At 36.1% G+C, this 15,327-nt stretch overlaps 1 protein-coding gene and 1 long non-coding RNA gene across 6 annotated transcripts in view; one reads left to right on the top strand and one right to left on the bottom strand.

The window, feature by feature from the left end:
• LOC144338433 (uncharacterized) overlaps positions 1-761 on the top strand; it is a 44,244-nt gene extending 43,483 nt beyond the window's left edge. The window contains exon 3 of the long non-coding RNA XR_013412555.1: positions 641-761. This is a non-coding gene — a long non-coding RNA (uncharacterized LOC144338433). The remainder of the gene's footprint in view (positions 1-640) is intronic.
• DPYD (dihydropyrimidine dehydrogenase) overlaps positions 1-15,327 on the bottom strand; it is an 860,002-nt gene that overhangs the window by 244,509 nt on the left and 600,166 nt on the right. The window lies entirely within an intron of this gene.

Here is a 15,327-nt window from a genome sequence, read left to right as displayed (position 1 = left end):
CCATATTTTTATCAGCTAAAAGGAACTACATTCCTGTTTGGTTCCTTTAAATATGATTTCTGGTGAATATAACTTAATGATGTTTGTTTTCTTCCTTTCAGACAAAATTTCCCTAGTGTACCATTCCTCTGACATTCTTAGTGTCAATGCTCCCCATTTCACTTAGTCTCTAAAGCATTTTTTTTTTTTTTTTTTTACAAATGGACAAGAATTGCCATACACTACTCACTGTTTAGTTAATTCCTGACTGCCAGCATTCTTTCAGGCACCATTTTAATTCTCTGTGAGGACTCTCAGATTCTCCCCCGCAGCTCACTTCTTTACTCTCAAATGGCAGTGTTAATTGTAGAGATCAGCCCTGAAAGCTGTTCAAATTTCAAATCTCCTCTGCCACAATTTGTCCCTACAGAATCAGATTCAGATTTCATAGAATTATCTTGCTTCTGCTGGCTAATCCCAATAGGAAATCCACTGCCTCACCTGGCCATGGTAACGAAGTTTGAGAGGTACCTGCCCAAATAAACAGATCAATGAACACCTTCTGCCCACAGTTTCATGTGCTATTCTGGACACTGAGCCTCTCAGGGGCATTGTAGCACTATTGCTATCTTATTATGTAAATACCTTGTCTCTATTCCAGGAATCCCATATTGCATCAAAGAAATGGAAGCAGGGCTCAGACCCTGCATGGCAGAGGGTCTACCCTCTACATAACTTTCTGAAATGTTGAGGAGTCGCATAACCTTTCACCAGAACTGGTGAGTAGATATGCTAGGGCAATTAATTTCTGAAAAGGTCTTAGAAAAATACATGCAGAAGCAGGCAACTGCAACAGCCACAGACATGAACCACTCAGATCTACCTTCAGGAACAGACTCTGGCCCAGCTGCAAGAGTGTGGTGAGATGACTGCCTCTAACTGCTTCCTCCTTTAGGTACGCCTCACTTCTAAACTGGGGTCATGCTCCTTTCAGGGAGACCCCAGTGAATGATAGCAAAACTGTAGTACAAGGGTCTCGCTATTTCTGGTGAATGTGGGACTCCTCTAATAGGCACTCTTTGTCCTGAAGCTCCCTACTGGGCTGCCAAAGATTTTTCCTGTGTCTGTATCAGGGTCCGATGGCTCCCCTTTTCCAATTCTGCTTCCTCTTTTTTCCTTTCACAAGCATTTCTCTCCAATAAACCTTTTGCCCTCCTAATTCCCTCTCTGTGTCTGATTCCTGGAGGACTCAACTGACACGACAGTTCTCTACTTGAATGAAGAATTCTCCCTGTAAAAGGATTAGGCTATATTCTAGGAAAGTCAAAGAAGAAAAAAAACTTGCCCAAGTGACCTCAGGATATTTCACTGAGAGGAATTCAGAAAGCTATGCTGAATTTCTCAAGTTTCTTCTGAATTCTAGTTCTACCTTTGGCTTGACAGAACAAGGTCTCTTAGAATGTCCTGAATACAGTTGAGCCTTGCTGGTGACCTACCCAGCAACAGCCAATATATGCTCAGGGGAAAGAAAAGGCCCAATCCCAGGAAGCAGGGCTATTTTTCTTCTAGAAAAAGACTGCTTTTAGGGACATGGTAGGAGACAGTGATTGAGTGACCTCTGCCAAAAGACAACTCAGAGACATCCCTAAAGAGTTTGGACACCTACTTGCTATGTTGATTCAGAACTTGCTCAAAGTCATTATTGTGATGTGGCACTCGGCTACTGTGCAGAAGCCCATGGATAAAGGAGATGATGATACCTTTGTGTCCGCAAGACAAAATTATCCATCAAGGGAGGATGGCCAGAGAAATCAGTGTATATACTAATCCTCATTCCAATTCTTTGCCTCTTACAGATACAATCAATGACAAACCTCTTAAAAACATCATTGAGAGGCTGGGCACATTGGCTCATGCCTGTAATCCCAGCACTTTGGAAGACTGAGGAAGGTGGATCACTTGAGGCCAGGCGTTCAAGACTACCCTGGCTCACATGGCGAATCCTTGTCTCTACTAAAAGTACAAAAAAGAAAAAAAAGAAAAAATCCAGGCATGGTAGCACATACCTGTAATCCCTCCTCCCAGGAGGCTGAGGAATGAGAATCCTTTAAACCCAGGAGGTGGAGGCTGCAGTGAGCCGAGATTGCATCACTGCACTCCAGCCTGGGCAACAGAGCAAGACTCTGTCTCAAAAAATAAAATAGAATAGAACAGAATAAAATAAAATGAAACAAAATAAAATTTCATTGAGAGGTCAGATGAAACTTCTTCCAGGTGTGTTGAGCCTTCAGTGCCCTCTGTTCTGAACTGTACTCCATTCTAATGTCTGATTTAGCTTTCATAATCCATTCTGCTTGTTTGAAGTCTAGTTCTCCCTTCCCACTATCTGTACTCCACATTTCTAGACTTTATCCATTGTTCACTTCTTTCTGGACTGGATCCCTCTGAGCCTCCGTGCCTGCCTGAATTGACCTGAAGTTGCCCACCTTGCTCCCATACTTGATCCATGACTTGTCTGTCACTTAGGGGCAGCCATTCCTTTCGGCTTTTTAATGTTTTTCTTTACCTATGGTGTATATTTCCAGGTCTATTTCCCTTGTCTTAGCTTTTATCATGTTTTATTCTAAAACCAAGATTGACACAGGCTCCATAGGCTTATCTTCATAGGTAAACAAAAAACTCTTCGAGAGCCATACATTGGCCATATTTCGCAGTAATTAGGATACCTTCAAATTCTCTACATTAAAGCATTTCAGAATAGTTTATTCTTTTGTTGAATCCTTTATACTGAGTAAAAAAGGAGCTTGAACTTTCCTTATGTGTGGGATATTATTTACCTTTAAATTCAAATGCTAGTTTTATCTACCATACAAAAAGGGTGTTATCCATAGTTTGCTTATTAATGAGGGTATGCAGCATAATTTGGAAGGTCTTAATATATGGAGAAACAGGTCATGCACATATTTTCCTGATACCACCAGTAGGTGTTCAAAATTGTGGACCAGCTGAGCCAAAATGAACCCCAGCAGGTTTCCTAATCATTGCTTAGAACACATTAAAAAGACCTCAGTGGGTTATGAAATACAGGCAGCTGCTTGACCTACTATGTATGGATTCATTTTGGATAAGGGCAAGTGTGTATTTAAGTGTATAATAAGGAGTTTTCATTCTTTGCAGACTTCAAGCAGCTTGGCATTTGTTTTCTTAATGCAAAGCATTAGTGTAAACAGTATAACAATTGATATTTTATACATCTGTTGGTCTATTCAGTTAGCTTATGTATTTCAGTGCTAGACTTATAAAACAACCACAAGCACAAAACCTCAGTATTTTTATAATCCCATGTTGAAGTGAATGATTAACCAACACAGGGAGGAAGCTAGTGTGAGGCAGCGTTCTGCCCTGGAGCACCCACCATGCTGATACATTTAGGATGAAGAGAGTCTAGGGAAGTCATGCTTCTGTCCTGGGAATGTTATGAAATCCAAGCAAGAAAGAATTACTATTGAGGCAATTTTAAATAACCTAGCAGAGAAAAACTGCAATCCCTTGGCAATGAATGGTTCCGACTAAGGAGAACTCATCCATAACAAGTTGGTATAGTTCTTTAAAGAATTTCTTCCCACTGCTGCTGTAGGAGCTAGAAACAAATATCTAGGCCATTTTGTTTGTTTTTGATAGCTCTGTGGACTGATATCCCTTTTCGAGCTAAATACTCAAAACTAAATACTAAAGGAAAGAATACTACTAAGGAAATACTAAAGTGGGTGACTTTGGTAGAAGTCTTCGGTGAAAATGTGGGATAGAGAAGGCTTTAAACATGACCTTTTATAAGTGTGGTATTCACAAATTCAAAATGGAATTCATGGATACTGGATTTTGTCTAAAATCTTCAGCAATCTTGAACCTAAAATTCCTTATCAATGTATTTATTACACTCACGTGGTGGATTATAAGCATACATATCATAAGGGGTGCTTGTGTGTAAAAAGAGAGTTCTCTATTTTAATTTTTCAGGTGTCAAGGAAAGGAAACATGGCGAGGTTACCCCATTTTGGGTAGTTTATTACAACTATACCTGGAAAACTAAAAAAGTAAGTGAAATGTTTTACGTAAAGGAAGAGCTAGGCCTCTGAGGATTGGGACACCAACACTCATTTTGTAAGATGCATAGCAGCTCTAAAGAGCAGCTCTTGTTTTCTTGTTGTTCCTTTAGGAATGGGTGTCTATTGTTTTAAGGATTAAAAACTTTGCAATATGAATATATCTGCTCTTATTTCTCAGCATCTCTTATTCCATTTCTACTTCTATTTACGTTCTCCATTTTCCTATATTACCTTTTGGCTCTCTCTCAATTTTTTTGAAAATTGAATTGAATTTGGTTTTCCAATTCAATTTTTTCACTGTTTTTTTTATATATATATATATGTATACACACACATATATATACACACACATGTATATACACATACATATACATCTATATATACACACATATGTATATATAATATATACACACGAGTGTGTGTGTGTGTATATATATATTTAAAAACAAATCCACAGAGAAGACGACTCAGTACAAATAGTGTTCTTTATATTTCGGCTATTTGACATTTCACTTCCCTTCCTATTTGTAGGAAATTTAAACCGTATGAAGCATTGGTAGGACACAAGAACTATCTGCATTTTGCAAGCGTTTGAAAAGAGGGTCTTACTCTTTCTACTCTCTTGCAACCAAAAAAAACCAGTACATGATCTAGGCCTAGCCAACTGAAGATCTAGCCCAAAGTTTTAACCTCACAATCAGAAAAGTGGTTAAAGTGTATTTGTGGTAGTGTGCGGTGCAGCATCTCCTGACAGTATCCAGTGATGGCAGTAGTGGTGGATATCAACCCTGGTAGAGGCTGTATTAGCCGGACAACTCTTGGTGTCCATTCTCCGGCCCTTTTTTGTTTTTTTGCCCATTTTCTAAGCCTGCTATTCCTATCTTCTTTGATTCCATAAGCCATCTTGTATCCTGCCAATAAATCTCCTTTCACTTCTGACAGCCAGTCAGTTTCTGTGGCTTGCAATTATGAGTGTTAATTGATATAGGCAGTGGACCACTATCCAGTGTGGAGAGACATTATTGCCTGGGTTATGGTGTCACACTTCCTGACAAGTTGCTGACCTCTTTTTATTTGGTCTCCAAGTGGTTGCTTTTTGCTCAGGATACAATATCTGATCCAATAAATTGTGGTCAAGGTAGCCAGGACACACACTTTTACGGCAGGTATATGCCAAATACTGCTTCTGGTTACTTTTCTTTAGAAAGGAGCTATTGGCCTGCTGAGCAGGCCCTTAGTTTCATGGACTATGTGGAAATTACAAGAGTAAGGCATCAACTTCGTCCTCAAAGAACTTACAATCAAGTTATAGTTTCAGTTATGACACTTAAACTATGTCAGGGTCAATAGAATATAAAAATGGCCTTTAGAATTACAATATATCTCTGTTTTTCTATTAATCATTTAGCATTTTAATATGTCATAATGAGTAAGCCCTCATATAATTCAGGAGACCCTTGCAGAAAGTAGTGATATATATCACCCAGATCCAGGAAAGCTTTATTTGAAATGTATTAACAGTGGCTATGATATCTACAAGATGGATATGTAGACAGAGAACAGTAATATAGTCCATAAGGGAAAATATCTTGAGGCACTGAAGTTAAATTAAAATATGATCTCCCTTTCATTCTCAATACCTACATGATTACCAATTCGACAAGGATCTTTCATTTATCCCAACTCAACTTTACAGAACTGCCTGAAGCCTACATTGTTGATAAAACATTTGATGAAGTTTTCATGGGGGAAAAAACTTTAAACTGCTTTATATACAAAAATCATATTAGTACTAAAACAGATGGGTATTTACTTGTGTAATATTCAACAAATGCAGAGTACCCAAAGGACTGCTAAATTTAGATAGTTTGAAACTTTGCTTTTTTTTTTCACTTAAAAAGAAGCACACTATGGTGAACTTTGCTGGTTATGTAATTAACATCTAGAAGCAGTAGCACCTAATTAGATTTTTACATCATCTGGGCAAAGGCAACATCCAGCACTATAAAGAAGTCTTTATCTCATACCTTTCCAATTGCTACTATTCCTAGAACTTAACATAAAACTGCTAAAATCACAAATGCAACTCACAAATTTCCTAATGCTTTTTCATTTTTTGAAAGTGAATAATTTTGGGAATACTGAAACCTTTTGAATCTGGACCAATGTCCTTAAATGTAAGAGCACTTGCAACCATCCTGCATCTAACCGTGAAAGCTTTACAGTCTTCATGGTTTAGGCCATTGTTGGTTTGGTAAAATAGACAGACATAAAAACCATCCAAAACAATCTGTTCTACTTGAAGTGTCTACGAAGTGAATGGAAACTTAGCAGTGGAGTGATTACTTTTATTAACTTCTAGAGTGTGTGTGTATGAGAGAGATGTGAGGAGACAACAGTGAAGGTGATTGTAGTTTGGAATCTTGAGGGATTCACAAAATCATTTGCTGGAGTAGAGCCTATGGAACAGTGCATGACTAAAAAATACTTAAGAAAAGGCTCAAAAGTATAGGAATTCATGGTATCACATGAAATGGGAAGGAAACTAGTGCCTATGAAGGAAGCAGTGAGGAGACATGTCTACATGGTTCAGCTAGAGTTTAGGGTCAGTTTCTGAAAGATTTTGTGCCTTATCCTTTCGGCAATAAGAAAAGCCATATGTTTAGATCCATGTTTTAGAAACTTAACTCTTATATATGTCTGTGGGATGAGAGTGTCAGATAAGAGTCCAAGCAGGAGACCAGTTAAAAAGAGAAGGTATGGCTAATGTAAAGCAATGTCAGTGAAAATCAATCATTTCAAGTGGACAAGGATGTTATTTTAAAGATGAATGTTAAAAACTTTCAAGATAAGGACAAATCAGAGTTGGGGAATGAAAATTTAAAATTCTGTAGATCCCAATTGTTGGAGGATAGCACTGTCATCAACCAAGTGAGAAGACAATAGGCATTTAGAAGCAGGTTTTGACAAGGGGTAGGGAAGGGTGAATGAATTTTAGATACATTGAGTTTGAGGTCTCTATGGGACATCTACCTGAAAGAATCTGGTTGAGAGTTAATAGCAATTTGGATCTCAGGAAAGGATTTTTGGAAACATAGATTTGAGAGTCATTAGCATAACTCTCAGATTAAACTGTAATTAGTAGATGGCGGTTGAAGGCTTGTGAACGGATGAGAAGATGGAAGGAAAAGGGCTTAAGCTTTGGGATCATTAATATTGAGGTGCAGAATCCTTATAATGGTCAGAGAGAGAGGAGAACAACCAGGAAAAACAATATAAATGAGAAGACCACTTCCCCTAAAAAAGATGTGGATGAAATTATTGAGGTAAAATACTGCAGAGAAATTACGTAGAACGAAGACTGAAATGTAAGTAATAGAACATACTACTCAGAGTTATTGGCAACTTATGTGAATGTAGTTATAGACACCTAATAAGATGGAAGGCAGATTGCAAGGGGTTAAGGAGTTAATATTTGCAAACATATAGTCAAAGAAACCTAACAATAAAATTAATCTGAACTATCAGAACCTATAACTGTGCTTTACATAAACGATGTATACAACAAATGTATCATTTAACTATCATTTTACAGTTCTTACAATTATAATTAATGACATGATGAAAGAGATCATTTGTTATATTACAAGGCAATAAATGTATGTAAAGATAAAGAGTTTATAAGATATTTTAAAATAAATCAATTGTGGTTTAAACAACATCCCTGAATTCTTACAATGTGAAATCAGCAACTGTCTGAGACACCAAAAATGAACTTTGCTAATTAAACACATAATTGAGATCACAGGCCTAAATAGGATCTGAAGAAGTTCCCAGACAATATTAAAACTAACATATATACCACAGTTAATGATTTACCAAGTCCTCTCACATATTAGCTTTATGGTGCTTAAATCATTCTAGCTTTCTTATTTTCTTTCAAATTATCCCTAGCAAGAGATACAGTAGACTCTGCTCCTCATAATATTTGTAATCATCAAATTCCAATGAATATCTTTCTTATCTTGCTACAGATTAAAATCATATCTACTTGTCTTACCTTGAATGAGAAAAGAAACAACTATTTGCCATAATTCATTCAATATTCCTACATTATATTTTTCAAGGTTAAAGAAAATATTTTCCTGATTATAAAAAAAGTTCTCAATTATTGTGGAAGCAAATCCCAACTTGAATAAAGAAGAAAAAACTAAAATTACTAATAATGAAACAACTAAATAGAAACAAAATTAAAAAGGTCTATTTCCTTTGAGTAAGAAAATTTTACTCCTTTATTGAGTAAATACATTGTACTCAAAATTTAATGCTCACATTTTTAGTTGTATAGCCTTCATTTTTATAGAATGTGCATTCCCTGTGTCACTAAGCTTCTTTAAAAATACAATTTTAATAGGCAAATATTTCATATAATAATTAATAAATCATATAGATACATCCTGTTTTACTTATTTATTAATTTTTGGATGTTGAGATTATTTCCAGGTTTTATTATAAATAACACGGCACTAAATCTCTTCTGATGGGTGGTGCTCATAAATTGCCTTGCTTTTGATGCTAGGTGCTGTGTTTGTAGGCAAAACTTATATTATGAAAAGCAAATACATAACAATAGGCATTTAGAAGATGTAACTTCTTAGAAGACCTGGGTAATCAATAGCTTTGGGCCTGGCAGAAGTAGGAATTTCGATGCTGTATGTTAACACAGGGGCAACTGATGAAGGAGATAGAAGTGGGTATTTCAGTTGATACATGATAACCAACCACAATTGGTCTTCAAATCCTCTCTGTCCTCTAAGAGAGAGTAGAGTATACAGGGCTTCTATGTCTCGCTCACATACAGATCTCCTCAGATGGCACATGCATAAATTGATTCATCCACAATGTATAAACTAAGCTTATGTTATTCGTAATAGAATTCCCTAAACCTTATATACCATAGAGATGCCTCTTAAGAAATAAAACAGTAATGCTATTATATTATAGCCACGGTTATTTCTAAATAAGAAAGAGACAATAGCCTATATAATACATCTAAACCATGGCATACAGTGAAAACTAGTCACTATATAGTATGTTAGGAAAGTCATATTAGTCTACTTATGTTTAACTCCCAGGCTAGAGTTTATAAATGTTGTTTTCTCCATCCACAATATCCATCCCATTCATATCACACAGACTTGCTCCTGCCCTTAAGTGAATTAACTTACTCATTTACCTTTCCTTCAGATTTTATTCAGATTTTAATTTTTCTCAATAGAAATGTATTTAACAGATGAATAAATGAATACTACTTGTTACATAACTGGATTCTATGATAAAATTATTTGAAAAAAGTATCAATAGTGTTATAGGTATCCAAAGATACATTAGTTAGAAAAGATAACAGAACTATATACTACTAGAAAAGGGAAAAATGGTCAGACTACGTAAAATATAGGTTTAATTTTACAAAGTATACTTAAGTAGTATTTTGTTAATCATTTCAGAGTTATATATTTACTTTTATGCAATTAAATGTACTTAAAGTATGCTGAAATTTTACTGTGATTATGTTGCAATCAATTATTATAGAAAAGTTGTGAATATTCAAGTTGGTCTTATTGTATCAGCTCTTTACACCAAAAGGTTTTTTTTATCGTATGCTTTTGTTTTCTTTCACATTTAATTAAAGCTAATAATTTGTTTAAAGTTTGATTAGAGAAAATATTTTCCAAAGTGAGTGAGAAACAACTTCTGAATATTACGTCCTAGACTTTTGGGCAATTTGGTATGATGAACTTAAGCCTAAAGCACCTATTAAAGCAGAAGGAAAAGAAGAATAACAGTAAATATGAATTTTGTTAAGATTTCATGAATAAAAATGAGCATTACAAAAATATATTTTAGGATGTAGAAATGCTACCAATTTGAATACTGCATAAATTCATTGTTGTGGTGATGTCACTAACTTTGAATTATCCGTATTAGAGTGGGAATAGCCATTTGTATTACAAGCATATTCAAAATCAAGTATATTTCTCTTTGGGATGTACTCAGAGTTACAAATATACACTGCTAACATTATTTCCAGTACTTAATCCTGTATTAAAGTGATGTTTGATGAGCACTCTGTGGCTACTAACGGGTAAGGGTAAGAAATAATTTTGAGCCTGGGCGCAGTGGTTCACGCCTGTAATCTCAGCACTTTGGGAGGCCCAGGCGGGCGGATCACCTGAGGTCAGGAGTTCGAGACCAGCCTGGCCAACATGGTAAAATCTGGCCTCTACTAAAAATCTAAAAAACAAAATTAGCTGGGCACGGTGGTGTGTGCCTTTAATTCTAGCCACTTGGGAGGCTGACGCAAGAGAATCGCTTGAACCCAGGAGGTGGAGGTTGCAGTGAGCCGAGATCGTGCCGCTACACTCCAGCCTGGGCAAAAGAGTGAAACTCCATCTTAAAAAACAAAAAAAGCAAGAAAGAAAGAATTTCGAGTCCCCATGCATGAATGGCACACTAGATAAATGTCTTACCCTACGTTTGAACACAAATTCACAAAAGAATGACTATCAGGTCATTTTTACCATGTTTGTGACTTTTGATAAAGGTTATGATTTATAAAGAATAAAAATATTTTGATATTTTATTTCTATGATATTTCTGGTCACTTCTACAATACCAAAATATGCAACATATTTCCATCTAAAAAAAATTCAAGTCCAAACTTGACTACAACTTTTGTTATTATGTGTGTGTATATATATGTGTGTGTGTATATATATATATATTTACATATATATAATATAGATAAAATCCTAATATATAAGAAGCATTTTACTTATATTCTTTAATTCCTAATTAGATAGTGAAGAACTGTTTGGACATTAAATTTCCTGTATTTCGCCCTGATACAATATTAAGTGAATCAATAAAAATAAATACTGAGTTTCCTGGCTTTAAAAGAAATCAGGATGAGCTCAGAAGCAGCCCTAAAAAATAGAAAATTGAAAAGATGATCAGTTCATTCTCTTTTATATCTCTCCTTGTTGTGGTTCATTGTTATAACTGCTGTTTAATGAATATCTAAACTTGCATAATAACTAAGGTATATGCATGGTAAACAGAAAGGTATCATCAGCCATAATTACCTTATTTGCCTAGTACTGGGCTGCATGTTGTATAACCAGTCTGTAATAATCCTTATTTGGTGATACTCGTTAATTCATTCACTCCACAAATATGTATTCAACTGCTACTCTATCTGCCAGAGCTTGACAGTAATAAGACAAAGCTACTTCTCTCATCAAGTTTTCATTCTAGTGGAAAATACAATAAGAAAAAAATAAATACGTAATATAATTTCAAGTAGGTGATTTGAAAATATACAAAAGGGCAAGGGATGAGTGGGTATAGAGTGGTTGTAAGGCTGTGGTACACTGGGGATGAATTACCTTGGATAACCCTTTGGGAAAGTCAGAGTTAACTCTGTATATATTAACTCTCTATAACCACACAAATTATCCATTTGCTTTTACAGTCGCCTTAAAATTATTTTAATTTCATGAACTTAAATTTCGTCTTTGCTTAAGATTTTGAGTTGTTCAGAGTTAGAGAAGATGTATTTTTTCATCATGCAATATCATCCACAGGGACAATCATAATATTCGTACATGAAAGACACGGTAGATATTTTTGTTGACTTTGAATATTAATTATTGACTAAATATTCATTACTTAGATGAAACTTTTAAAAAATAAAATGCAACTGCAAAGCAAATGTAATGCTGAAATATTTTATATGATCATTGCCTGTCTACATGATCCAGTTCTATATATAACACAGTAAGAGGAAACTGAGATACAGGTGTGAGAAAGCTTCTAAGAGTTAGGATAACTCTTAGCCAAGTCACTGGCTCACATTAGCCTAATGATTCAAATTTTTGCAAACCTATGTATTGAGGATGGGTGTGGTGGCTCACGCCTGTAATTCCAGTGTTTTAGGAGGTCAAGGCAGGAGGATCGCTTGAGGCCAGGAGTTCAGAGCCAGCCTAAGTAACAAAGACAGACTTCCTCTCTACAGCTAAAGAGGAAATAAAAAAGTTAGCCAGGCATGGTGGTGTGTGACTGTAGTCCTAGCTACTCGTGAGGATGGGGCAAGAGGATAGCTTGAGCCCAGAAGAGTTCGAGGTTACAGTAAGCTATGGCTGTGCGACTGTACTACAGCCTGGATGACAGAGCAAGACCCTGTTTCAAACAAACAAACAAAACCCCCCAAAGACTGAGTATTGGTATATTTTATACAAGTTCATTCACCAATAGTTGAAACTGCAAATGTTTGCACTGATGTTCATATGGGTTATGGGTAGGTAGTGAGATTTTCTTCAAAAGGAGAAAAGGAAAGAAGGAGGAAAGAAAGACTAAAGAAGACTAGAGCTAATGAATTAAATTATTAATAGCTCCTCTAAAGTATTATAACATTTAGCTTTTGCTACAAATTATATGATGATGCCATTTGTGCAGGGCAGCTTAAGAATAAAGAATATTTTTTCATGTGTCTGTTGGCTGTATGAATGTCTTCTTTTGAGAAATGTCTGTTCATATCCTTTGCCCACTTTTTGATGGGGCTGTTGGTTTTTTCTTGTAAATTTGTTTGAGTTCTTTGTAGGTTCTGGATATTAGCCCTTTGTCAGATGAGTAGATTGCAAAAATTTTCTCCCATTCTGTAGGTTGCCTTTTCACTCCGATGGTAGTTTCTTTTGCTGTGCAGAAGCTCTTTAGTTTAATGAGATCCCATTTGTCAATTTTTGCTTTTGCTGCCGTTGCTTTTGGTGTTTTAGACATGAAGTCTTTGCCCATGCCTATGTCCTGAATGGTACTACCTAGGTTTTCATCTAGGGTTTTTATGGTATTAGGTCTAACATTTAAGTCTCTAATCCATCTTGAATTAATTTTCGTATAAGGAGTAAGGAAAGGATCCAGTTTCAGCTTTCTACTTATGGCTAGCCAATTTTCCCAGCACCATTTATTAAATAAGGAATCCTTCCCCCATTTCTTGTTTCTCTCAGGTTTGTCAAAGATCAGATGGCTGTAGATGTGTGGTATTATTTCTGAGGACTCTGTTCTGTTCCATTGGTCTATATCTCTGTTTTGGTACCAGTACCATGCTGTTTTGGTTACTGTAGCCTTGTAGTATAGTTTGAAGTCAGGTAGCATGATGCCTCCAGCTTTGTTCTTTTGACTTAGGATTGTCTTGGAGATGCGGGCTCTTTTTTGGTTCCATATGAACTTTAAAGCAGTTTTTTCCAATTCTGTGAAGAAACTCGTTGGTAGCTTGATGGGGATGGCATTGAATCTATAAATAACCTTGGGCAGTATGGCCATTTTCACGATATTGATTCTTCCTATCCATTAGCATGGTATGTTCTTCCATTTGTTTGTATCCTCTTTGATTTCACTGAGCAGTGGTTTGTAGTTCTCCTTGAAGAGGTCCTTTACATCCCTTGTAAGTTGGATTCCTAGGTATTTTATTCTCTTTGAAGCAATTGTGAATGGAAGTTCATTCATGATTTGGCTCTCTGTTTGTCTGTTACTGGTGTGTAAGAATGCTTGTGATTTTTGCACATTAATTTTGTATCCTGAGACTTTGCTGAAGTTGTTTATCAGCTTAAGGAGATTTTGGGCTGAGACAATGGGATTTTCTAAATATACAATCATGTCATCTGCAAAGAGGGACAATTTGACTTCTTCTTTTACTAACTGAATACCCTTGATTTCTTTCATTTCTCAAAAGAAGACATTCATACAGCCAACAGACACATGAAAAAATGCTCATCATCACTGGCCATCAGAGAAATGCAAATCAAAACCACAATGAGATACCATCTCACACCACTTAGAATGGCAATCCTTAAAAAGTCAGGAAACAACAGGTGCTGGAGAGGATGTGGAGAAATAGGAATACTTTTACACTGTTGGTGGGATTGTAAACTAGTTCAACCATTATGGAAAACAGTATGGCGATTCCTCAGGGATCTAGAACTAGATGTACCATATGACCCAGCCATCCCATTACTGGGTATATACCCAAAGGATTATAAATCATGCTGCTATAAAGACACATGCACACGTATGTTTATTGCAGCACTATTCACAATAGCAAAGACTTGGAATCAACCCAAATGTCCATCAGTGACAGACTGGATTAAGAAAATGTGGCACATATACACCATGGAATACTATGCAGCCATAAAAAAGGATGAGCTCATGTCCTTTGTAGGGACATGGATGCAGCTGGAAACCATCATTCTTAGCAAACTGTCACAAGAACAGAAAACCAAACACCGCATGTTCTCACTCATAGGTGGGAACTGAACAATGAGATCACTTGGACTCTGGAAGGGGAACATCACACACCGGGGCCTATCATGGGGAGCGGGGAGGAGGGAGGGGGGAGGGATTGCATTGGAAGTTATACTTGATGTAAATGACGAGTTGATGGGTGCTGACGAGTTGATGGGTGCAGCACAGCAACATGGCACAAGTATACATATGTAACAAACCTGCACATTATGCACATGTAGCCTAGAAGTTAAAGTATAATAATAATAATAAAAAATTAAAAAAAAAAGAATAAAGAATAGTGTTTTTGTTCAAACATGGATACAGGATAATATAAAGAATGCTAGTGCTTTTATTAAGAAAATAACTGTTTAAAATTCCACTTGGAAGCTATATATGTTTAGTTCAGGATGAAAAGTTCAGAGAAATACAGATCTAATGAGAGTATTAATGGGATATTCTCATCACTGTTTTATCTATTATCCAGAAACTTTTACCTTAGAAGAAAGAATGCTTTATTTCTCTCATATTCAAGGTTTATATTTCCAGGTTCTATGAATTCCATCTGAGATGCTATTGAGTTGATCATTGTTATCTTCTAATTGTGTACCTAGGAACACTGACAATTCCCGTGGTATGTCTGAGCCTAGATCTACTGTCCAGAGTCATGCACCCTTCTTACCCAGCTCTGCAAGTGGTGATCTGAAGTCTGAGCTGTTTCTCTACAATGAGGCACACATCCTGTCTATTCCTGTAGTCTCTGAGCTAGTTCTGCTTCTGTTTTACAATTTAACCACTTTAAATGGGCCAGATTGCTTTTGGAAAATTTAAAAGAGCTAAATAAAAATGTACATATATAAAACAGAGTTATTTCAAGTTTCTCACACATGCATTCAATTTTTATTAA

Source organism: Macaca mulatta, chromosome 1, assembly GCF_049350105.2.
Source record: "Macaca mulatta isolate MMU2019108-1 chromosome 1, T2T-MMU8v2.0, whole genome shotgun sequence".
NCBI lineage: Eukaryota > Metazoa > Chordata > Mammalia > Primates > Cercopithecidae > Macaca > Macaca mulatta.
This window is presented reverse-complemented; position numbering and strand designations above follow the sequence as displayed.